The sequence below is a fragment of the Schistocerca serialis genome, chromosome 2 (genome assembly GCF_023864345.2).
Source record: "Schistocerca serialis cubense isolate TAMUIC-IGC-003099 chromosome 2, iqSchSeri2.2, whole genome shotgun sequence".
NCBI classification, from domain to species: Eukaryota; Metazoa; Arthropoda; class Insecta; order Orthoptera; family Acrididae; genus Schistocerca; species Schistocerca serialis.
In genome coordinates, this window is record NC_064639.1 from 1,123,177,706 (window position 1) to 1,123,205,483 (window position 27,778).

At 37.4% G+C, this 27,778-nt stretch overlaps 1 protein-coding gene across 2 annotated transcripts in view; it reads right to left on the reverse strand.

Moving 5' to 3' along the window:
* LOC126458569 (serine protease snake-like) overlaps positions 1-27,778 on the reverse strand; it is a 720,709-nt gene that overhangs the window by 25,315 nt on the left and 667,616 nt on the right. The window lies entirely within an intron of this gene.

A 27,778-nucleotide genomic window follows, 5' to 3' on the forward strand; every position in this document is an offset into this window, starting at 1 on the left:
GTGTGTGTCTCCTGCCGCCATTTAGTGAATAGATTTTTTTGTTATATCCAGTTAAAAACTAGATAAATAGTACTTAACTTCCAAGGGCTTGATACAATAATTGAAATGCAGAACTGTGCTTACTGTTGGATGCTTATGACTGTTATGTATTGCTGCTGAACTGATGTCTGAAATCAGATATCCTAGAAATGCTGAATAGTATCAGGGTGAAGGTTCAACTTTGGGTTTTGATCCAGTATGCATATCTGAGCTGCCATGGATATTCTGCCAAGTAAATACTTTACTTTTTGGTTCCAAGTAAATGCTAATTTTTACTGTAGTGCTTGTTAAAGAAATTTAGAATTATGTAATGGCAAAGCAGTCACCAACCAGAGAGTTGGTTGGTTGGTTAGTTTCATGTTACATGGATCATTTTGTATGATACATCATAATAACATGGAATGAGTCATTTTACATTCCACTGCAAATTTTTTATTATGGCTACATCCTGAACATTTGTAAGTTTTATCAAGAGTTGTCAAGGAGAATAACAAAAACTGCTGGTATTCTGACTGTATCGCTGTGTAAAATATGATTTGTTTCAGTATGAACCACGAGAAGAGCAAATGAAGTCAAAAGCCTACTTTTAACAACTTGTCAATAAAAGTAACATGTCAATGCAATCTATACACGAAAGGTGATATTGTACATTTTTGAAACATGAAAACAACATGTAATCCCAAAATGTTTTCATCACATTATTCTTCAACAGTTTTGAAAACTGTTGTATGAAATTAGGTATTTTAATTTTTGTTTCAATATGTAAAAAAAGGAAAGGTAATGACTCACATACTGCAGTCTGATGTGTGGTGCATAGGCTCACATAACATAACAATGTGTTCAGTAGCTTTCAATATCTCTGACACTAGTTCTAGTAGCAAGTACACTCATCAACATACAGAACTACACTGAGATCCAAAGATACACAATCACAGCTATGGTGGCACTGACTATTGATTGTTGAGAGCACAGTTCCCTGGGTTGAGAGCCTGGAGAAGGGGTAGGGAATAATGCGTGATGCAAGGATGAGTTGTTGGTATAGTGCGAATCAGTATCGGCCAGGATTGATGACTCAGTGTCTGCTCAAGATGGAAAGTGTCCTGCTACCTTCTACTACTGCAGTTAAGACAGAGGCATTTCCATCAGTGTAAAGGACAGGTGACATGTGAAAGCTGCCTTGTGACATACCAGCTATGTTGCAGTTACTGTGCAACATTCCCTGTGGGTATAATAACAAAATAGACAACCAACTGTCTACTTGCATGAATGGCCCTTGCCAAATGGTGGTGAGCCTGTAAATCTGCAAATATGACTAACAACTACTTTTTGTATGCCATTTGGATATCCCTTCCAACAGAAATTTCTCTTAACTATATAGGTGGAAATTGTGTGTCTAGCATATCCTTCATTCTTGCAGTCCCCCTCTCCTAAACCTCCACTAATCTTTGCTTCTCTCACCTGTCTACTCCTCTCCATCCTTTTTCATCACTACCTCACTTTCCATTCCTTGCCTTCCTGCCCCTTCTCTCTCTCTCTCTCTCTCTCTCCCTTTTTTCCTCTCTACCCCTTCTTATATGCTCTTACCACTGATCTCCGTTCATCTTATTGTGCAGCCACTGAGTCATTTTGTGAAAGACCTGCCTGTCACAACCCTGCTACAACCTCCTTGCCTCATGTGTCCTACCCTGACCATCCCCACCTCCATCTACCCAGACAACTGCTTTTAGTAACTGATATTCAATTATCAGTCTCGTCACAACTGTGTGTGTGTTAAAGCAAGTGCAACTGTTTTCTATTACATGTTTCTGTGCACCTCAAACCAGTTCATTCCCTGTATTACATGTAGGCAGTTGCATATTTCTATGTCCTGAAACTTACTAAGTGCCTTTCATGGGATAGTTTGTGTCCATCTTCAAGCATTTGCTAGCTCAGTTCTTTCAGCATCTACATGCCAATTTCCCATGGCTAAAAAGAAAAATGGGAATGAAGAAAACAACAGTGACCATTCATGCTCCCCTTATTTCCAAATGTTCAATATCTCATGTTAGTTCTATTTAGTGCGGATCACACATAGTTGAGAATTACTGTAAAATAAGGCAAATGTGTCTGTGTTAGCAATCATCTTTGTAGGCTCATTGTATTTCCTTAGTATTCTACCAATGAACCAAAGTGTGTCATGTGGTTTACCTATGACAGTCTATGCAGCCGATCCATTTCATATCCCTACCAGCTGTTATAAGAAATTATTTGCACGACTTTACTGGTTTTAATTGTGACTCACTGAATTGTTCATCATAGGATACTTCATGTTTTTACTTTTTGAGGTGTACTATTTTACAGTTCTAACATCTAAAGCTAACTGAAAATTTTTACAGTACTTTGAACTCTTTATAAAGATCTGGGAGCTGTCTTGCTTGCTTTCACCAAATTCTTTTGTAATGGTTTTGCTGCATCTGCTAACTTCTTGGATAATTAGATTTTTCTCTCAAAATTTTTCCATCAGAGGATTTATTGTGCAGCAAGCATGAGTGTAGCTAGGGTCATGTGGGTTTCTGTGGGATTCTCTTCGAGAGTAGCACAGTCTGTTGTGTGGGTCCCTCCTAACATAACTGGTTATAGTGAGATAAATGTACTACCCAATATTTGATCAAATGAACTGAATGATACCGTGATGAAATGGTAAAAAACAAAAATCCACTACTACAAAACTATGCAAAAATGTTTAAATGTCAATGTTTACAAATACTTAATATAATTACAATGATGATTATGGACTTCTCAAAAAGATAAACAATTAATTGTATTTTATTGATGAAATGTATGCCCCAAATATTATTTTGCATAAATAGATCGATGTATGATAGTAACGGCTTTGCTACAGGTTGTTAGAGGAAAACCTTAGTTGGTTGCAACTTGCGTGAGTCGGAAGTGTGAGGATGAACGAGTTGTGTGTGTTTTATTGATTTGTATTGTGAAGTGAAATGACTGAAAATAGATGTGTAATCCTGCAGGAAGTCCTTCAGATTTCACATTGTATTTGAAGTAGTAACCCAATCACCCTCGACGCAATTATAGAAAGATGAATCACAGAAAGGAGGAGTACACGGAGCCATCAATGTACAACGAAGAAGAGCAACTAAAAATATGAGTATTGTTTTATTAACAGAACTGGTAGTTAAAATTCAACTGTCCATGTCACTCACTGCAGTGTGTCACTATCTCATGGTGGCAAGTGCTGTGAAAATGTGACCAACTGCCAAAATTACTAACTTACTCCAAACATATCTAAGTTCAACACTGGACAACAAGAGGCTGGGGATGGTCAGAATATGATGGCATTGCCCATGATTTTCTGGAAGTGAAATGTGAATACTGTGTTGGACTTTTTTGCATCTTGCAGATTGAAAGATATTGTGAAAATTTTATGTGAACAATCAGCCAGATATGAACCGCAGCTATCAAACAGCAACATAACAGCATAAAAGGATTTTGCAAACAAGAAGCAAAAAATGATGGAAAAAATAAAAAAGTGAGGTGAACAATTAACAACGATGACATCCAACAACAAAGTTAAGTACTGGAAATATTTTATTTATTTATTTATTTATTGGTGAAGTGTTTCATTGTGTAATTATTAACAATGACAGTAATGAAGAATCTGGACCAATAGGAAATAACACAGATATGAGAGACTTAAATAGTGTAGTGAAACAAGAACAGGAAAATATTAGTGACGAAGTTGTGTAAAAGCAAAAACTAAGGGATGAATTAAAACGAGATGATGATAATGACATAAGTATCATGCTGTAACCATTAATCAAAATTAGCAGTGATAATAAGGATCAGTTAATAAAAATGATCAGTGATAGTAAGCATTAGTTAATAAAAATGAGTAATGACCAGTTCACAAAATTCAGGCAGTCAACAGGAATGTTATGTGATTGTGTTGGTAAAAATACAGCAAAATTAAATGATTTGCTGTTGGCAAACGCTTGTATGAGCACTGTGTTTTGTTGTATATGGCACTTTTCCTTTGCACTTAATGTTTTATTTTCCTTTTTTTTTTCTCGTTCACATTTTATTGTTGCAGTATTATTCTGCAATAGCGCAATACAGTAATATCCTTTGTTAGAGTATCGATTATTACCAGTCAAAATTACAAAAATTTAAATGAAAACTCACACAACAAAAAATTCCTGGAATTCTAAGAAAATTTCTGGGTTTTCTCCTGGATGAAAAAATTCCCGGGTTTTTCCCGGATCTCCCGGGTCGTGTACACCCTGATCGTATTTCACATCCTGAATAGTAGCAGCTGATTTTGTTACGGTCAGTATATTGCACTTCTACCCCCTGTCAAGATGGCGGCTAGTGACAAGAGTAAATCGTGTCTTAAGTGCAATAAATTAACAAAAACCACGGAAATATTCGTGATCTGTGGATTATGGTGTAGAAAACAGTTTCACAGTGATTGTGTTGGTCTAAGCAACAGTGAAATACGTCTCGTGAGAAGTTCGAAAGAGCGAATTAAGTTTTGATGTGAAGCATGCGAGTCTGCCTTACATGTTCAGATGACGAAAGAGGTAGGAACTACAACGGATTGGGAAGCTGTACAATATTTAAGGGAAAGCGCGTCGAGTGCAGAAGTGAGTAATATAAACGAGACAAAAAGCGACAGCCACTTTGTAAAAAATAGTGTTTGTAATAACGGTAAAGGAGAAATCGAAAAGTTAAATGAACAATTAAAAAGTCTTCTGCTAGTTGCTGATATACTGAGATATTACTAAACTTGAGAACGAAAACCGTGAGTTAAAAACATTGGTTGCGAGCAGTAAATGCCAAAAGAGCATAAACAACTTAAACATGCATTCCAGTGAAAGTAATGGTCAAAATTGTGTAAACAGGCCGAACTCAAATGCCCTTCAAAGTGAAAACAGTGGCCTAAAGTGTGTAAACAATTAAAAAACTATTTCTCGTGTAACGCCAAACAAAGTGACTAAAAAAGTGCCTTGCTCACAACAAAATACATGGAATAAACCTAATCTCATGTGCACAAACAAGTTCAGTGTGTTATCAGAAAGCAGCAGCAACCCCATAAACATTCAAAGTGAACAAGCCACCCAACGTGAAGATAAAAACATTGTAAGGAGCTGCAGAAACATGGCTAACAGCCAGAAACAGCGAACAAAGAAACACAATATGATTTTTCTAGCGGACTGCCACGGAAGAAAGCTAGCAAATATTCTACAGGATGTGAATACGGATCTTCATGCAACTGGCATCGTAAAACCTGGTGTGAGGACAGAAAATATTGTTGAAGGCATCTCAGAACACAAGAATACAACAAGGGACAGTGACTTTGTTGTTTGTGTGACTGGTGCAAATGATGTAGCACATAATGAAGCCAAAAAGTGTGTAACAGGTTTAAAATTTTTTTTAGATGTAAGTAAGGTGGAAAACACTATTGTTGTGACAATACCTCATAGACATGACTTGATCTATAATTCATATGTTAACAAAGAGATTCGTAAAACAAATATTAAAATCAAACAACTATGTTCCATTTATGCTAAATGTAATGCAGTGGATCTTAGCAGACTTGAAGGAAATTTGGACACTGACCATGGTGAGCATCTAAATTACCGTGGGAAAACATTTTTGTGTCAGGAGATAAACAAAGTTGTAAATGAAATACGAGCACGCAACAGCCTTGTCTTAAAAGACAGTCCCACAGAGCATGACTGTACACCTCCTTTTTTAGAGCAAACGACATTACAGATGAAGGAAAGTTAGAAACCACATTAAGTGGAAACTGCAGCAGTCTATTCATTCAGATAATTGTGAAACCCTAGATCATGTAGCGAAAATAAATGAATACAGAAGGTTCTGTCAAAGTAGAATACCATTATGTAGGAGTGACAGTTTCCTCCTCCTTCATAGAAATGTACACTCTCTTAGGTGTAAAATCAATGAATAACAATACTGGCTCGATAAAATCAACTGCAGTGTTCTATGCATCAATGAACACTGGATGAAAGACACTGAAATAGACTTGTGTGTTCCTCTTGGATATTCGTTGGTTACAAGCTACTGCAGAAAAAGTATTACACACGGTGGGGTCTCAATATATGTCAAAAGTGACCTTGAATTGCATTGCTCAGTTATAGATCTTAGTAGAATATGCCTTGAAGCTACAATAGAAGTAGCTAGTGTGGTAATGCGTGAACAGAAAACTGTAACTGTCTCAATCTATCGAATCCCAGGCTCTGATGAGATAGTATTTATAGAAAAAATTAATACTTTAATATTGTTGTCAAAATATAAACAGCATAGAATTGTAATTGTAGGTTATATTAACATAGAGATAAGGGCAAAGAGAAGAAATGTAATTCATACGATTAGCACTGTGAAGTAATTAAACTATTACTGTCTCAATGAAAAACCCACTAGACTGACCGCATGCCTTGATAACACAATTAGCAATGTACAAAGAGACTCCATACAATGTGATGTAATAGAATTAGGAATATCAGATCATGCAGGGCTATGGCTTCAAATAGAAAAGTTAGCCTTCAGTTCTGCAGAGAGAGAAGTGACATATAGAATTCTAGGTGAATCCAACGTAAACAAAATGATAAACCAGTTAAAAGAAATGGATTGGACTCATGTAATGGATAACAAGAAAACTATTAATAAATGTTTTTCCATTTTCCTGAAAGAGATCAAGCATATAGTAGAAATGACATGCCCCATGGTAACCAAAAGGTACCAGAGTAATATTACTCTTAAGCAACAAAATACTAACAAGTGGTACACCCCACAACTTAACAAACTCAGAATACTACTGATGATTATGAAAGACAAATCTCATAACAGTGATAGGGACAAGGAAAATTACACTAAAATGAGAAACCTTTACAGATTAGAAATAAAAAATGCTAAGTGCTGTGCAATTGATGAATATATTTTAAATTCTAAAAATCAATGTAAAGCTGCCTGGACTGTCATTAAAAGGGAAATAAATAATACCAATAAAGAAACGAGTATCCCTATTGACTGCAATATTCTCAATGAATATTTTGTAAATAACGTCACCACCCCACCCATCAATTCTGCCTCTGATGCAGAAGCATTGCTCACTTGTGCAAAACAGACAAGAAGTGAGAAGTTCACTTGGACCCGAATCACATTAAATGATATTCATAAGTCAATAAACAAATTAAGTATTTCAAAACAGAAGATCATTATGGACTCAGTAATCTCATCATTAAATATATAACAAAAGAAATTGAAATGCCACTTCTCTCACTATCAAACGGAGTACTTGATGAAGGAATATTCCCCGACTGTCTTAAGCTCACAGTTACATTGCCTGTGTATAAAAAAGGTGAAAGAAACATCCCAAATAACTACAGACCCATTTCAATAGTACCAATCATATCCAAGTTAGGAGAAAATTGTGTGCATAAGCAGATATACAGGTATTTTGAAACCAACAAAATTTTAAATGAACAACAATTTGGCTTCAGGTCACACCTATCAACTGTAAAAGCAGTAGAAGCTTTGGTAAGCAATGTTTATGAAGGGTATGAAAAAAGGGTATCAATGTCTGGAACACTTATTGACCTAAGTAAAGCTTTTGACTCGGTGTCATATGACATACTCATCAAAAATTTAAAATACTATAGCATTGAAGATGACACACTCCGACTATTCAGATCTTATCTAAGCAATTGGTTAAAACTTGTATATGCAAATAGGCAGACGTCAGAAATACTCCCTATAGAAAGAGGATTACCCCAAGGCTCTGTTCTTGGACCTTTTCTGTTCATTGTCTATGTTAATGACTTCTCGAATTACATACCGTGTAAGAACATACTATATGCTGACGATAGGACATTAATAAGTACAGGAGAGAACTTACAGAGTGTACCGGACAAAAATAGCGAAATGATGCAAATGACTAATTACTGGTGTCAGACTAACCAGCTGGGCATAAATCAGACAAAAACAGAAGAAATAATATTTAATCTCAAAGTAACTAAAAATGAAAACAAAACAGTGAAATTACTTGGGCTAATCATAGACCAAAAGCTCTCATGGGAAGGACACACCAATTATCTATGTACACTCCTGGAAATTGAAATAAGAACACCGTGAATTCATTGTCCCAGGAAGGGGAAACTTTATTGACACATTCCTGGGGTCAGATACATCACATGATCACACTGACAGAACCACAGGCACATAGACACAGGCAACAGAGCATGCACAATGTCGGCACTAGTACAGTGTATATCCGCCTTTCGCAGCAATGCAGGCTGCTATTCTCCCATGGAGACGATCGTAGAGATGCTGGATGTAGTCCTGTGGAACGGCTTGCCATGCCATTTCCACCTGGCGCCTCAGTTGGACCAGCGTTCGTGCTGGACGTGCAGACCGCGTGAGACGGCGCTTCATCCAGTCCCAAACATGCTCAATGGGGGACAGATCCGGAGATCTTGCTGGCCAGGGTAGTTGACTTACACCTTCTAGAGCACGTTGGGTGGCACGGGATACATGCGGACGTGCATTGTCCTGTTGGAACAGCAAGTTCCCTTGCCGGTCTAGGAATGGTAGAACGATGGGTTCGATGACGGTTTGGATGTACCGTGCACTATTCAGTGTCCCCTCGACGATCACCAGTGGTGTACGGCCAGTGTAGGAGATCGCTCCCCACACCATGATGCCGGGTGTTGGCCCTGTGTGCCTTGGTCGTATGCAGTCCTGATTGTGGCGCTCACCTGCACGGCGCCAAACACGCATACGACCATCATTGGCACCAAGGCAGAAGCGACTCTCATCGCTGAAGACGACACGTCTCCATTCGTCCCTCCATTCACGCCTGTCGCGACACCACTGGAGGCGGGCTGCACGATGTTGGGGCGTGAGCGGAAGACGGCCTAACGGTGTGCGGGACCGTAGCCCAGCTTCATGGAGACGGTTGCGAATGGTCCTCGCCGATACCCCAGGAGCAACAGTGTCCCTAATTTGCTGGGAAGTGGCGGTGCGGTCCCCTACGGCACTGCGTAGGATCCTACGGTTTTGGCGTGCATCCGTGCGTCGCTGCGGTCCGGTCCCAGGTCGACGGGCACGTGCACCTTCCGCCGACCACTGGCGACGACATCGATGTACTGTGGAGACCTCACGCCCCACGTGTTGAGCAATTCGGCGGTACGTCCACCCGGCCTCCCGCATGCCCACTATACGCCCTCGCTCAAAGTCCGTCAACTGCACATACGGTTCACGTCCAGGCTGTCGCGGCATGCTACCAGTGTTAAAGACTGCGATGGAGCTCCGTATGCCACGGCAAACTGGCTGACACTGACGGCGGCGGTGCACAAATGCCGCGCAGCTAGCGCCATTCGACGGCCAACACCGTGGTTCCTGGTGTGTCCGCTGTGCCGTGCGTGTGATCATTGCTTGTACAGCCCTCTCGCAGTGTCCGGAGCAAGTATGGTGGGTCTGACACACCGGTGTCAATGTGTTCTTTTTTCCATTTCCAGGAGTGTAGTAAACTAGCACGAGTACTTTTCTTATTGTATAAATTAAGAAACAGTGTGAGCAAACAATTGCTACTCCACTCATACTATGCTTTTTTCATTCCCAACTGCAATATGGAATATTGATTTGGGGTAACTCCCCAGGGGCTGAATGTATTTTCAGATGGCAGAAGAAAGCAATCAGGTGCATGGAGGGGTTAGCACCCAGAGAGTCCTGCAGAAATTATTTTAAATCTCTTGGCGTAATGACAGTGCCAAGCATGTACATATATAACTGTCTAATATCTGCCAGAGAAAATCTGAAAAAATTGAACATGAGATGTGATGTGCATGCACACAGTACAAGAAACAGTCACCTGCTGGACTTGCCTTCCACAAGACTTGCTGTAGTCCATAATAACTATAAGTATTTAAGCATAAAATTTTTCAATAAGATACCATGCTCAGCTCGTACAGTACCACTAAATAAATATAAGAATACATTGGAAACCTGGCTAAAAAACAACAAATTCTATACAACTGAAGAATTCTTAGAAACTAATCATCAAAATATATGTTTTACCTAAGTTATGAAGAAAATGTTTTGATATTATATAAGCTAGTTATTTACTGTGATTCTTTTCTTATGTGTGTATTTAATTACTGTATAAAACATTGTTTTACATAATGCTGAAGAAAAGGTCTGTAGTTCCTTTTCTCCCCTTTCTGTAACTATTTGAATATCGTACTGAAACTAAAACCCTCTGTAAACTTTGACGAAGCCAACTGTATGAAAAATACTGAAAGGCTAATAAAAATATTCTATTCTATAATAAGGAGCAGTTAACAGAAATTGGTCATTTAAAAGTCTTATTGAATACTGATACAATCAAACAACTCTCCTGTTGCTCAAATAAACAATATTAATCAAAAAAATGGTAGATTAGATGTATGAATAGAGTCTGTTGAGTTATAAATGAAAGAAATTGAACGTAACTTTAACAAAGAAGTTAAAAATGTCAAAGATGAGATCACTGAAGATCGGAAGAAAAACAAAATTGCTTTCAAAAATTTGCATGAGGAAGTGAAAACTGTTGACAAAACTGTAAATAGTCGAATTTGGACTTTGAAAACAAATGTTGATAGCAAACTGGTACTTGTTGAATGCAGTTTTGTTAACAGGTGAAAACAGTAGACAGCAAACTCACAGAAAATGCAAAATTAAGTAAAAGCAAAATTAGCACCCTCGAAAGTAGTGTTTCTGTTTGTGTAAAAAATTTGAAGAATTGTCTGGTGATGTAGTTAATCAAAATTGTGTTAACAGTGTTGGTACCATGTTTTGCAACATTCCAGTGAAAAACTTTTCAAGTGAAGGTAATTTACATCCTGCAGGTTTTCTGCAGCATTGCAGAGATAATTTTGTGTCTAATATGACAGATACTATGAAAATCAAATTTGTTGAAAAGCTTCTGGAAGGTGAAGCATTAACTTGGACAAATAAGTGTACTAACGATGATGGAGTGGTATCCCCTTGTCACCAGTTTGCCAAACCCTTGTCACCAGTTCTGTAAACCCTCATTGCCAGTTTTGTGAAGGTCTCATTGCTACTGCTGTGGAGGCCAAGTTGCCACTGTTGTTGCAGTAGGCTGAGTTTGTGAGTTCGTGAAATGGCTTCTGGTGCAGTACACCACTAAGACAATTACTCCCTGCCACTATTACACAAGCTATGCCTGAGGTCAAGTAACAGGACAGGAGAATGAAAGTTTTACAACACTCAAAAAATTTAGTAACAAAGTCATACAAATGAATTAAAAAGGTTTACTTATCTTTGCAACTTGTTTAATAATGAAATCTGCAACACTGCATTAATGTAACACAAAAAGGCCCTCAATGGCTAAGTGCAAATAATCATAGGTCAACTTCTCAGTACATAGAAAATGCTTTTCACAACTGTCTGTCCACTTCTAAGAGTTCATTAAATGATGTTCCCTGTCTAAGTCAGCCCTGGTCAATGGTCTATAACCAAGTGAGTGAGAGCTGCTCTTCTATCTTCCAAGTAGGCTTCTGTCCACTGCTGTCTGGTCATTAGTGGACTGTACTCGGCCGGCAATTCGCTGAGGTGAAGTTTATATCCTCATCCTCAGTGCTGCCCATGGTGTAAGTGGCAAGTCTCTGTGGCACTGACACCAGCTAGCATCTTTGCACCTGCGGCGCTTTTGCCCTGACTGTGTCTTGTTTGAATGACACAACAGGCAAAACTTATGCAGACTCTGAGAGAGGATTTTTAAGTATATTTTGGTCAAAGTTGGAGAAAACAAATAAATACAACTACAATAGACACACAGATTTTGAAAGTGTTACTAAGCAAAATTGTCACAGTAATAATCACAACAGGAGAGTTCACCATAATCACAGTGGTAACAATTATCATCAGAAGGAACAGAATAGAGTAAATGGTAACAATTTTCTTTCTGAAAAGCAAACACAGTTGTAGCAAAATGAGAAAGAAAAGAAAAAAGTTATATGTATCTGTTCCACAAAGCAATTGAATGTGGTAACTTATTACTTTGGCATGTGCAGTGTTACTTTTCTACTGGTTGTAAAGAGGTCATGATTTATATTTTATTATGTTCTTTCAAGAACTACAAGTTTCAATCAATCCCTGAGCATTTAATTTAGTTCTTAAGGTAATTTTCTTTGTGATATATAATATGTTGAATGTCATAATGCTGGATTTGGAATCTGTAACGTGGTAATGAAAAATGAATGTTATGCTACTGTCATGATGTTTCTGTCAAGTGAGTTTATTGTTATTGATGATGTTTAGCCCTTAACTCACGAGGTGTGGTCTCTCAGACTGTGCCAGAATTTTCCACATCACTCTCGTAGGTCAGTTATGGCGGAACGTTTTTATACACCACCTACACACTTTTAATCACCAACATTACAAATTATTATTGTCAGTTGCATTATTGCTTTATTTGATTGTTGTTGACATGTGTTGTTGACATGTGATGGGGTCTCGTAGACCGCGCCTTGTGAACAATGCACACACTTTCGTCAGTTCAGTACAAAATGTATTAGCAAGTTTGTGCCAATTTTGCACACTCTAAGTTCGATGAAATTTTTAGTCAATGGATGGCAAATGATGTCAATCATATAGAACAAGAAGTACACAAAGAAGACAAAGATTTTTCAATAGCCAGTGATCACAATTCTGCTAATGAACAAGAGGACCATTCATAGGAAGAACTTCAAGACAATGGTGATGAGGACCTCTTGTTTCTCCAACAAAATACTTAGTGTTAGTTAAATGTGTTCTGAATGGTGGTAAAAAAGATGTATATCTCAGTACTTAACATGAATTTTGCAGCTTTTCATTTTCTGGCTATTGAGTTCAGTTTCTACATGCAAGTTTAAACTCCAGAAATTAGTTGTATGTGAAAATTTGCTTCTACAGAGATACCATAATTTTACAGAACATAGAGACAGTTTGTTTTGTATACTACTGAGAAAGCATCACAGAAGTATTTGGTTTTTGCTTGATACAAAAATAAAATGTTTTTGGCCTTATTTAGTGCAATAAAATCATCAAGGAGTATTTAAACAACACTTGTATAGTTATAAACATAAATTGAATTTTCAAATGATTTACAGTTTAAATCTTAGTTTAAAGACAGGGGTCTCAGAGACCACATGTCATAGTGTACGTTACAGAAAAGTCACCTCATGAGTTAATGGTTAGTGGTGAGTTGTAAAATGAGAATATTTTGTGAGAAGTGAGAATTAATGAAAATGTCTTATGGTTTATGATGAGAATAATTATAATAATGATGATTATGATGGTGTACTGTGGAGAACTATGTTGAGGAAGCAATGGACTAGAAAGTTTGTATTACATATGGTAGTAATTTACAACCAGGAAATCATGTAAAACATTATTGCTAAATATCTGTAGGTGGAGAAAGTAGTTAATGGAGGAATCTAAGGTAAGAGCCAAAGTAAAATTTTAGCTGAGTTTTGAAAACATCAAAGTATAGAACCATATGGAATAATAATTTAACTGAGCTACTATATAAAAAAATAGTTACCAGCCATATTAAGTAAAGAATGACATTGGAGGAAAGTAGAAATCAAACATTGTAGGCAGATTGTAGTGTACAGTGAAATGATAAATAGAGGTGAAATCACTGCTACTTGAGATGTGGAAAATTTTCTACTATGTCCAAATTGACTATCTGATTTATTGTTTTTGCTTGTGTTTGTCATCTACTGTCTCAGTGTGTGTGTGTGTGTGTGTGTGTGTGTGTGTGTGTGTGTGTGTCACAGTTGTTAGATGGGTTACTGCTGCTACAATGGGCAGGTTGTCAAGATTTGAGTCAGTCTGAACACTGCGTTATAGTGGGGGCAAGAGCGATGGGACATGGAATCTCTGAGGTAGTGATGAAGTGGGGATTTTCCCATGTGACCATTTCATGACTGTACCATGAATATCATGAACCTGGTAAAACATCAAATCACAGACATCGCTGCAGCTGGAAAAATATCCTGCAAGAACGGGACCAATGATGATTGAAGAGAATCACTTAATGTGACAGAAGTTCAACCTTTCCACAGGTTGCTGCAGATTTCAATGCTGGGCCATTAACAAGTGTCAGTGTGTGACCTTTTCAACAAAACTTCATTGTTAAGTGCTCTAGGAGCTGAAGGCCCACTCATGTACCCTTGATGACTGCATGACACAAAGCTTTATGCTTTGCCTGGGCCCGTCAACACTAACACTGGACTGTTGATGACTGGAAACATATTGCTTTGTCAGATGAGTCTCATTTTAAATTGTATCAAGTGGATGGGTGAGTATGGGTATGTAAACAACCTCATGAATCCATGGGCCCTGCCTGTCAGCAGGGGATTGTTCAGGATGGTTCTAGAATGGTGAAGGGCAAGTGAAGTTGGAGTGATATGAGACCTTGATATGTCCAGATATGACACTGACAGGTGACACATATGCAAGCATCCTGTCTAATCGCCCGCATCCATCCATTCATGTACATCGTGCATTCTGACAGACCTGGGCAATTCCAGCAGAAAAATGTGACACGTCACACATCCAGAAGTGCTATAGAGTGGTTCCAGGAACAGTCTTCTGAGATTAAACACCTCTGCTGCCCACCAAATTCCCCAGACATGATGGATTTATGGACAGCCCTGCAGGATTCATGGTGTCCATTACCTCCAGCATTGCTTCAGACATTAGTCAGGTGTACCAGTTTTTTTTGTCTCGTCAGAGTGTGTGTGTGTGTGTGTGTGTGTGTGTGTGTGTGTGTGTGTGTGTGTGTGTGTGTGTGTGTGTCAGTCTAGTAATCTAACATAAATGAGCTTACATGTGTAAAAAAAAATTAAATTTTTGCCATAGATGAGTCAGAGGCATAATGGAGAGTGATGTTTTTCAGACATTTGTGAAGTTAATGACAAATGTATTTTTTCTTGGCTTATATCACATGTTGTAGTATTATGAATAGAATACAAGAATTACAATGCAGAGCAATTTTTCTCTTTGAGGCATATTGTTAGTATTATGAGGTTTTGTGAGCTATTATTTGACGCTGATGAGGTTTATGTTGAGAAGAAGTGCTGTGATATGTGAAGGTTATGGGGTTTATAATGATGTTAGGGGAATGAAATATTATAGACTTAATCGTGCTGTGTTTTGTAATGCATTGTGTTTCTGATGATGATGATATGCTGTAGGAAATTATGAGATATGAATATAAGGAAGTTAGGAAAAATGATGATGAGCATTAGCCTTTGATTATATGATTGATGTTTATGAGAGCTTGAGCTGGGTCTCAATTGTTGAAAATTCCTGAATTTTATTTAACAACAGTATGATTCCATAGCACTGGCATGAGAAAGAGTTAGTACTGGTAGGAAATACCTTCCATACCATGCTGCTGACAAAGTATTAACACCTTATGAAGTCATTTCTATGTTAATTTTAGGTATGATATTTGTGTAAAAAATGAATATGGAAACTGAAAAATGATCATTAGAGCATCTCCTTCTGTTGTCTAGAATAATTTTTCATCCAATGAAACTTTGCATTTCTTGTGTTCTAGATTTGGGAATGTGTGTGGAAGGCAGCAAATCATTTCTCACAAAATCACTGAAATTTATTATTCTATATATAATTTACTTTTGTTTACTATGATTGATTTTTTATATTATTCTGTATGTCTTGAACTTTCATATTGTCCCACTGAATCAGAGTTATATGTAAATTTTTCAGTTTTTTGGATGTAGTCACAATAATAAATTGTGACAACAGCCTTCGCCTTGTTAGCTCCTGGTACATTTATAATTTAGGTGTTTAAGTGAGTCTATATGTTTTGTATCATTACATTCATGATGACCTGATCTGGATAGATATTGGTTAGCTTTTACTGCTCAGTCCATTTGTTTGAAGTTACTGAGTTTGCCTACACACAAACAATGTTTTTTTCAGCAATAGTGTTTTTATTATGCCTGTTTTCAACTAACAAGTAATATTAAAAAGTACATCGTTAATTTGAAGATCCACTTCATTGTCATTTTTACATTCACAAGATTGACTACTTTGTCCGAAAACAGATTTTTTAAACACGTATTGAAAGCAAACAGGTAGCCAAGTCAAATGGATATAAGGAAAATAATGTACTCAACATTTATTGCAAGTTATGGTTAAAATATGTGACAAGGAGACAATAGGTTCACATAACAAGAAGTCTGTTACTACGTGGTACAACATTTCACTTTCAAAAAGAGTTGCACAGGCCATCAGAAAAAGAAAAAACTGGGTTTTGAACAAAAGGTACAGTTGGTTCAAGGTTATGCCACAAAGTTGGCAACAACAGCAACAAATATTTGGAATCCTGCATGTGCACAATCAACCCCAAGGACTGTGGAAAGTTTTATATCAATCAGATGGGGAAAAAATTCACAAATCATTTTAGAGAATATGTATAACTGAAATAAGAGTGCATTCGGTAAACATTTGGATAAAGAAAAGAATGTGGCAGGAAATATGCAGGAAAACAGCAATGTACTGATAAGGTCCCAAAATGACAAATGTTGAGTCTACTGTATGAAATGGAAACTTATGTGTATGTTGTTGTTGTGGTCTTCAATCCAGAGGCTGGTTTTATGCAGCTCTCCATGCTACTCTATGCTGTGCAAGCTTCTTCATCTCCCAGTACCTACTGCAACGTACAACCTTCTGAATCTGCTTAGTGTACTCATCTCTTGGTCTCCCTCTACAATTTTTACCCCCCCCCCCCATACTGCCCTCCAATACTAAATTGGTGATCCCTTGATGCCTCAGAACATGTCCTGCCAACCTTCTTCTAGTCAAGTTGTGCCACAAATTCCTCTTCTCTCCAATTCTATCCAGTACCTCCTCATTAGTTTTGATCTACTTATCTAACCTTCAGCATTCTTCTGTAGCACCACATTTTGGAAGCTTCTATTCTCTTCTTCTCTAAACTATTTATCGTCCATGTTTCTCTTCCATACATGGCTACACTCCACACAAATGCTTTCAGAAACGACTTCCTGACACTTAAATCTATACTTCATGTCAACAAATTTCTCTTCTTTAGAAACACTTTCCTGCCATTGCCATTCTACATTTTATATCCTCTTTACTTCAACCATCATCTGTTATTTTGCTCCCCAAACAGCAAAACTCATCTACTACTTTAAGTGTCTCATTTCCTAATCTAATTCCCTCAGCATCACCCAATTTAATTCAACGTTCCATTATCCTTGTGTTGCTTTTGTAGATGTTCATCTTATTATACTCCTTTCAAGATACTGTCCATTCTGTTCAACTGCTCTTCCAGGTTGTTTGCTGTCTCTAACAGAATTACAAAGTCATCGGCAAACCTCAAAGTTTTTTTTTTCTTCTCCATGGATTTTAATTCCTACTCCAAATGTTTCTTTTGTTTCCTTTACTGCTTGCTCATTATACAGATTGAATAACATCAGGGATAGGCTACAACCCTAACTCACTCCCTTCCCAACCACTGCTTCCCTTTCATGCCCCTTGACTCTTATAACTGCCATCTGGTTTTGAAAGAGAGTATTTCAGTCAAAAGCTTTCTCTAAGTCTACAAATGCTAGAGACATAGGTTTGACTTTCCTTAATGTATCTTCTAAGATACGTCATGGGGTCAGTATTGCCTCACATATTTCAACAAACTGAGCTTCCCCGAGCTCGGCTTCTACCAGTTTTTCCATTCATCTGTAAACAATTTGTGTTAGTATTTTGCAGCCATGACCTATTAAACTGATAGTTCGGTAATTTTCACATCCGTCAACACCTGCTTTCTTTGGGATTGGGATTACTATAATCTTCTTGAAGTCTGATGGTATTTTGTCTGTCTCATACATCTTTCTCACCAGATGATAAGAGTTTTGTCAGGGCAGGCTCTCCCAAGGCTATCAGTAGTTCAGTAGTTACATGTATAGAAATTGAAAACCAGGATAAGTGCTGAACAAACAGAGTGAAGTTTAATCTGAATTCTTATTTATGATCTACTGAGAGCAGCAACCTGGCATTCAGCATGTTCAAAGGCCACCAGCAGCAAAGAGACTGGGCCTCCTTCTGTAAGCTCTGCCATAGGGAAACAACAACTTCTAAGAGAGAGGCCATTGTGCATGTTAGTTAGATTCCATTCCAAATGCATTATCGATTATTGAGATTTTAATTAAATAATCATTGTTTTGTTGATTATATTCTCCTATGGCTACGTTGAATTGATTTGTCATGCTAGAATGTTTCTATCAGCACATTTGAGGTTATTATGACTTTTACACAGTGACATGGTATTTACTCTGGCAGAGTAATGGCTTTCTAGTGTTACTCTTTACCCATTGTACATGGTTTTTAAGCATGGATTTTATTTCCACACATTGGATTTCAATGTATGTTTTATTGTCAGATGCTCATTTTGCCATAGGAAAGAATTTTAATTAACATTTATGTGTATTGCATTTTTTTTACCTCTGAATTTACCCTACTGTTCACTTATGTACACTAGCTTGGTGGTCTGTACTGTTCTATATGATGTCCCCAGGACATCACCAGCATTTACTTTGTACCTATGTGTACAGATATTGTTGATATTTATATATTTTGCATTGTGGGGTGGTGGGTAATTATCCTAATTGATCATTACTTTGTTATGTCATTGTAATAGACACTTAAATTGTCTGTGCATGCTTTACAACTACCTTTGCCATTTACAAGAGCCTAAAAACTGTTTTTTGCTGTCAGCCAGTAAGTGATAGAGAACATACTGACTGTAATTTCTAATCTGCAAATCTACATTACTCTTTGTGCTCACTGAAAGAAAGTGTTCCTACTTTCTGTTTACTTACTGAGATCAGGAACTATGACTATAATTTTTTAAAATTTTAATTTTAATTGTTTGATATATTCCATAAAAGACCACATGCACAAAGTACTTTAATATTCCTAATGATAATAATAATACCCCTAAGGGGAAAACACTATTAACAGTTCAGGGGCAACCTCTATGGGAAGTTCCAAGTAAAATGGTCTGTTGCCCTGACTTCTAATCTCCAAAAGATAATTCCTTGCCTTAAAAGTGGAAAATAATCTCACCACTTACTATGCAGTTTTGTCAACATTATGGGCGGCAGAATTTTGTGAAATCTGAGTCATCCAGGATGGTGTACAATCCTCATGAGTTCACTTCCTACTGTTACTGAAAATGCGTTCAACTCTGCCCAACTCTGATGTCATCTGAGGCCCAATGCATGCAGACATTTGACTAACACAAACAAATTACCATTTCAGAGTGAAGTGTCTTCTACCAGTACCTGTCTAGCTGTATTTATATATGGGCACAGTGGACCACCAAATGAAACACTTGCTATCAGTGCCCTAGACAGAGGTAGCAGCACCTGATAGGACCCTTTCCCAGACCCATATTAATTAATAGGTCTGTCATTTAACAAATAACTGTCTTCTTAATTATTACATAAATAGAGTTATGTTTGTTTTAGTTACTGAAAAAGTTTTAGCTTGACTGCATTTAAACTTTGCCAGACAGAATTTTTAGAATGTAACCAACAGTAGAAGATGATCTCTGATCTGCCTCTTTGAGATTCCTTGTATTTATAGTTATTTATGATACATTTTTTAAATATGGTGCAGATGCATCATTTTATTACTGTAATTGAGAGTTTTAATTGGAACTTTCTATTGCAAAAATTGATTTATAATGAATAAGGACATATGCATTCCAAATTTGGTTTTTAGTAAATAACTTGAAAACTAATGGAGGTAGCTTATTGATGTGGCTTAGTTACTGTTTTTATATGAATCAGAGGCTAAAGTATAAATTTTCATCTTTCTGAGTCTAATATTTAGCACCTTAAATTTTTGTCAAAAACAATGGCTTTGATCAAAATGTGCTGAGATTTGTAAATTTTAATAGTGATATACCTTTCCATATTCTGACCAATTTTAGCTGCCTAGTTTTATTAGTTAGTGACACTTTTTTTCTTGCATTTGATATTTTGCATAACATATTCATTTGATCATTCTGAGACCTTCAGTGTTAACATTAAAATACTGAAGCAGACACTGACAAATGACAAATTCTGAAGGTGGCAGGGGTAAAATACAGGGAGTGAAAGACTATTTACAATTTGTACAGAAACCAGATGGCAGTTATAAGAGTTGAGGGGCATGAAAGGGAAGAAGTGGTTGGGAAGGGAGTGAGACAGGGTTGTAGCCTCACCCCAATGTTATTCAATCTGTAAATTGAGCAAGCAGTGAAGGAAACAAAAGGCAAATTCAGAGTAGGTATTAAAATCCATGGAGAAGAAATAAAAACTTTGAGGGTCGCCGATGACGTTGTAATTCTGTCAGAGACAGAAAAGGACCTGGAAGAGCAGCTGAACGGAATGGATAGTGTCTTGAAAGGAGGATATAAGATGAACATCAACAAAAGCAAAACGAGGATAACGGAATGTAGTCGAATTAAGTCGAGTGATGCTGAGGGAATTAGATTAAAAATGAGACACTTAAAGTATTAGATGCGTTTTGCTATTTGGGAGCACAATAACTGATGATGGTCGAAGTAGAGAGGATATAAAATGTAGACTGGCAATGGCAAGGAAAGCGTTTCTAAAGAAGAGAAATTTGTTAACATCATGTATAGATCTAAGTCTCAGGAAGCCATTTCTGAAAGTATTTGTATGGAGTGTAGCCATGTATGGAAGTGAAACATGGACGATAAATAATTTGGACCAGAAGAGAATAGAAGCTTTCGAAATGTGGTGCTACAGAAGAATGCTGAAGATTAGATGGGTAGATCACATAACTATTGAGGAGGTATTGAACTGGATTGGGGAGAAGAGGAGTTTGCGGCACAACGGGACTAGAAGAAGGGATCGCTTGGTAGGACACATTCTGAGGCATCAAGGGATCACCAATTTAGCATTGGAGGGCAGCGTGGAGGGTAAAAATCGTAGAGGGAGACCAAGAGTTGAATACACTAAGCAGATTCAGAAGGATGTAGGTTGCAGTAAGTACTGGGAGATGAAGAAGCTTGCACAGGATAGAGTAGCATGGAGAGCTGCAGCAAACCAGTCTCAGGACTGAAGACACACTGACAAAGTTTGTTAAAGTATTTTTAACTTTAATTTTACTCTTAGATTATTTTGTAATCCTTTGTATGTTAAGTACAGACACATTACACTGATGTGACTCTGGTAGTAGTGAACTCAGCACTCTCTCTTGCCTCCGTACCTCAGATAATGTCACAGCAGTTGTTTTGTGTCATTATGTATTATTGGTATGCATGGTTGTTAGTCATGTTATTGTTTTTTTATTTGTCACTCAAGTATTTCTAGGCATTTTATAGATTATCTTCATTTAATTGGACGAGTTTGCCATCCCACTGTTGTTGTGTTCATAACAGATCTGAAGACTGCAACAGTTGAAACTGCAAATTGTACAACTTACGTGATCAACACAAATTTTTACAAATAAATTGTATGTATGTTGCCACCTAAATTATTATCTGACTACATTAAGCTGTCATAAATGACACTCACTGAATACCTACAGAGGAGGCAGTTCAATGGGTTTATAAATTTGCAGATACACATTGGTGCCTATATTTGTGATGCTCTGTAGCAACATTAGATGAGCTTTCTGGACACTATTATATCCTCACTTCATTCTTACAGGTATCTTCTACAATATATTTTGTATGTGGTTTTGGAACATTTTGAACTTTCAAATTAGGTAACAATTGATTACTTTTGAAGTATTATGCAAGGCAGTTCATTACTCATACAAATTATCAGGTAAATAATTTTTTGCTCTTACATTTTTGCAATAGGGTGTATTTTTTTTTAAATTTATTGCATTTCACTTTTTATACTCACCATACTCAGTTTTACCCCAACCAGTAGCAATTGCCCTGCTATCTGAGAATTTATCATGTGTGTAGAGACAAGCAGGTCGTATAGGCCACGTGAAATTCACACGCTCACTAAGACGTAACAGAGCAATATCATTGTATTTGCTTGGTCCTTTGTATTCAGGATGGCGCACTAAATCTGCAATGTGATAATCCACAGGAAGTGCTCCATCATCATCACTTTTCAGATTATGCTCACCAAGACGAACTATTACTGCAGGATATCTGTAATTTGTTAAAGCACCTTTTTGTTAAGAAATAAGTAAAAATAATGTGTTTAAAGACAAGTTAGTAACATTTTCTATGACTGACATCAGTATGGTTCACAGTTTGTATATGAAATGCTGCAAATAAAATGTTTCATTTTAGCAGCTCAGATGTAATGACTGTTAACAAAAATTAATGTGCCTTAAATAAAATTGTATCCTATTGATGGAAGATAACTCCCATGCCTATGAAGATGTTGCTGTTACATACACTGTCTTCAGTGTTTGAAGATGTCTTACAAATTCTTGAATGTTGTTAGAAATAGAATTTCCAATAAACCATTTATTTGATTGGACTGTTGGCTGGTGATCATATTCATGTAAAATGTGCAGAAACTGCAGCAGAGCTGGTGTATAACCTGTCTGCTTTCACTGGCAGCCCCCCCCCCTCTGATGGGGAAACAGACCTGTAATAGGAGAGGAGTAGGATGTACTGGGTGAGTGAATCTTGCAGGTGTTGCACTTGGGTCCTCCATAAGGATATGGCCCATGAGGCAAGAGGTTAAGAGTGGATGTGGCTTAGAGATAGGGATAGACTAGGGTACTGTTTACATTGGGTGAGATGCAGACAACCACTTTAGGAGCATGGGAATGATAGTGAGTAGGATGTTCCTGGTTTCTTGTCATAGTTAAAACCCTGATGAAGGGCAAAGTTCAGTTGTTCCAGCCTGCAGTGGTACTGGGTTACGAGGGGTCCACTCCTTTACAGCTGTCTCTTTGGAGTTGTGGAAGGATTAGATGTGTGTGAGGGGATGGCATGGGAAAATTGTTTGTGAACTAGGTTTGGGGGACAGTGCCAGTGAGAAGACCTTAGTAGCATCTTCAGCACACTGGGAAAGGAAATTCTGGCCACTGAAGATACGACGTCCACAGGTGGTCGGAATATAGGGAAGTGATCTTTTGGTGTGGAATGGATAAAAGCTTTCAAAATCCAGGTACTGTTGTTGGTTAGTGGGCTTAATATGGACAGAAGTATGCATGGAGCCATCAGGATTGTGGAAGTCAGTGTCCAGGAAGGTGGTGCATTGAGCTGAGAAGGACCACGTGAAGTGAGTAGGAGAGAAGGTGTCAGGGCTGTGGAAGACTGAGGATAGGGGTGTGGAGTTGGAAGGTTGTTGGAGAGGTAATGTTTGATAGCACAAGGCTGTGGACATGAGGGATGTTTGTGTCTATGGAGATGGAATGAACGGTGATAAGTATGGACCTAGGTGGTAATGGAGTGGGAATTGTTGAGTGTCAGTGAAGGATGTGGTTCATATCTTTAACATGAGCAACTGGTTAGTGGTGTTCATTGACAGGAGCAAAATATATTTTAGTAGGAGCACAGTAAACAGCTGCAGTGGGGCATCATGGATTGTTGGATTCTACTGTTTGGTGAGCTGTTACCTTCAGTCTCAAAAAATTTACATTCTGCCAGGACTTTCCACACCACATTAATGAAATAAATGTAAATTCTCCAAAGTACCTTGAGATCTACTGTAATTGTTTTGTGCATGTCTTTTCAAAATGCGATCTCAATGAACATCATGTGTGTAGTGCATGTATGGAAGAGGCACACAGGGATGTGGAGGGTGATGGTGATTGTAAGATGAATTCCACTGTAGTGTTGATGCAGGTACATTCAGCAACAAATGCTCAGTAATATAGCTGATGGTGACTAATTTTGAACTTAATTCACAATTTAGTGCAATCTGTGTGCTACTCATCATTTATACACAGGTAAGTCATTACCTTTCTAATTTGATGTTTTGTGTCAATGGGATCAGTAATCAGTAACTGTATTTGGTGACATTTTGTTTAATTTTATTAAATTTACAAGTAACAATAATAGACAATATTCATGCGAACACTTTTATTTCGTTCCATTGTGCCTTTGACTAATATCTAAAACAGCAATAATGGTTAGCAGAATACAATCCTAGTTGTGCTGAGGTCTATACTTACTTTCCAATGTGTGTGCAGTGTGCAGCAGTAAGGACATAATATTCACTGATTAATGATCCCCCACAGTTCCATTCCAGATTACCATCAACTTGATAACCAATAGCAGCCTGTTAACATATATTGTTTATCACACATATGTAGCTAAGTAGTAGTAGAAGAGAAGTTTTAAAATGGTAGGGAAGATAGAAAATCTTGTCAGGTGAGAATAGGATAATATCAGCAACAGCAAAAGATAATGTAATAGGATTCATGAATAGGAAGGTAGGCAGGGAGTGAGTTACTATCAACAGTTCAGTTATAGGGTTGTTATCAGAATTGACACAAATGAACACCAACAACAATAGTTCTGGTGTACATACTGATGCTGCAAGCAGGAAACGAAGAAAGAGAAAATCTGTATATGGATACTGAACAGGTAATTCAGAGTGTAAGGGCAGATGAAAATCTAGTAGTCTTGGGGGATTGGAATGCAGTTGTAGAGGAAGGAGAAGAAAAAAGGATCATGGGAGAATATGGCCTTGGCAGTATAAATAAAAGGACAAAGACTCAATGCTGCCATATATTTCAACTTTTAACAGCAAATACTGTCTTAAAAATTTCAAGAGCAGAAGATACATTTTGAAAAGGCCAAAAGGTATGGGAAGATTTCAGAAAGGTTACGTCATAGTCAGGCAGAGATTTCAAAATGAGATATTGAATTTCAAGGCATACCCAAGAGCAAATATAAACTCAGATCACAATGCAGTAATGATGAAGAGGTAGACTTGAAAATCTCTGTGGCTGTAGATCCTGTCATGGTGAATAGCTCATTAGGTGCTTCAATTGAAGAGGAGTGGATACCTATAAAAAGAGCTGTCGCTGAAGGTAAAAATAAAAACCTTGCTACGGGGAAAGTAATTGTGAAGAAACCAAAGGTAATGGAAGAAATACTGCAGTTGATCAACAAAAGAACAAAGTACAAAAATTTTCAGGGACTTTCATGAATACAGAAATAAAAGTTACTTTGGAATGAAATAAATAGGACGTACGTGGTCATAAGGCCAAATGGTTGAACAAAAAAATGTGAAAAATTGAACAAGAAATAATTGTTGGAAGGACTAACTCCATCTGCAGGAAGCCAAAACAACCACTGGTGAAATTAAAAGCTAGCAAGCTGACATTAAGAATGCAATGAAAATTCAAGATGGGTGGAAAGGGTGTATTGAAGGCCTCTACAGGGGGAAGACTCGTCTGCTGATGTGTTGGAAGAAGCAACAGGCATAGACAGGGAAGAGCTAGGGGACCCAGTATTAGAATCAGAACTGAAAAGAGCTTTGGAAGACTTAAGATCAGATAAGGCAGAAGGGATAGTTCAAATTCCACTGGAATTCCCAAAATAACTGGAGCAAGTGACAACAAAACCACTATGCATGTTAGAGTGTAGAATATGTGAGGTTGGTGGTATATTTTTGGAGAAACATTATCCACACAATTTTGAAGAAAGCAAGAGGTGACAAGCGTGAGAATTATCACACAATCAGCTTAACAGCTCATGTATCTGAGTTGCTGACAAAAATAAAACTGAAAATCTGTTAGATGATTATTAGATTGAATTTGTGAAAGGTAAAACTTGAAGTGAAAGTACATCAATGTTAATATTCAGTAATGACATTGCAACCTCTGTGGAATTGAAGAATATTTACAGAAACTGTTGATTGGAACGAGCAGTCTAATTAGTAAAGAATATGGGCTGAAACAAATTGGGGAAAGACAAACATAATGATAAGTAGCAAAAATGAGAATAAAAACTGATGATCATGATGCAGATGAAGTTAAGCAATTCTGGTGCATTGTAAGCAAAATAACTCATGACAGATGAAACAAGGGAGACATAAAAAACAGACTAGCAGAATGAAAAGAACCAGGCATAGGGATGTTAGGTAGTGAATCATGGACACAGGGAAAAATGGAACAGAAGAGAACTGAAGAATTTGAGATGTGATGCAACAGAAGAATGTTAGCAAATAAGTAGACTAATAATATAAGGAATGAGGTGGTTTTCCACAGAACTGAGTAAATGAATCTTTGAAATATATCAGGGAATAGCTTCCACGTTACTAGAGGGAACCGTTGATGATAAAAAACTGTATAAGAAGTCAGAGACCAGAATACATTCAGTAAACAGTAGAGAAAGCACATTGCAAGTGCTATTCTAAAAGAATAAGTAAATGTTAGTATGGTGCCCATGTCCACAATGGTAGTGATGCTAGTGCAAAGTTACACTTAACAGATCATTGAGATTTTCTGATGTGCACCCACATCATTGAACTGTAGGTGAGTGGTTTCCTTTCCTATGTTCTGCCTGTGGTTTTCATCCTGGAATTCACATTACTGCAGTAACAACAAAAATGTACTTCACATAAAGTCAGAAAACTTTATATCAACTAAAAACATCACTTAGAATATAAACAAAATAATAAGTAGGAAAAATGAACATTTAAATCTCTCTGTGTGAGCTCAGATCTCTCTTATTTTATCACAACAGTCATTTCTCCTTAAGTATGTGAAAGCCAACAAAATATTTCCACATTTGAAGGAGAAAGTTGGTGATTGAAATTTCGTGAGAAGATCCCAGGGCTATAAGAAACACTGTTTTAATTATTGTCAGCCCAACTTGTATACTATTCTCTTCCTTTATTGGAATAATGGCTTTCTTTAAACTTCCTCAGTGCCCACCTTTAATGTCATCCCTGTAAGGATTCCACATTATGCAGCAAAACTCCAGGAGAGGATGGTGAGCATAATGCAGACAGTCTCTTTAGTAGATATTTTGCATCATCTAAGTATTCTGCCAACATAATACACTCTTTGGTTCTGAACTACATTTTCTATGTGAGCATTCCACCAGATTAGGTTGTTCGTGATTGTAACTCCAGATATTTAGCGAATTAACAGGTTTCAAATTTGTGTGATTTACCATGTAACCAAAATTTAATGAATTTGCTTTTTTTTACTCATGTGGATGACCTCACAGTTTTTATTGCCACTTGTTGCACCTCACTTGTATCTTCTATGCATCATTTTGCAATTGGTTTTGATCTTCAGATGACTTTATTTGACGATAAGTGTTAGCATCATCAACAAATAATCTAAGGAAGTAGCTCACAGTGTCTCCTAAATGTTTATATAAATTAGGGACAGTAGAGGGCCTGTTACAGTTTCTTGTGGAACACCAGACATCATGACTGATTTACACACTGACTTTCCATCAGTTACTACAAACTGTGACCTTTCTGGCTGTAAATCATGAATCCAGTTGCACAACTGTATCAACACTCTCTAAGCAAACAATATTATTAGAATCCACCCATAAGGAACTGTGTTTAAGGTCTTCTGGAAATCTAGGCATATGGACTTAGCTTAAGACCCACTGTTGGTATCATTCATTATTTCACGTGAACAAAGAGAGTTGTGTTTCATGAGAATAATATTTTCTGTGTCTGTGCTATGTACCAAATGCTCATTTTCT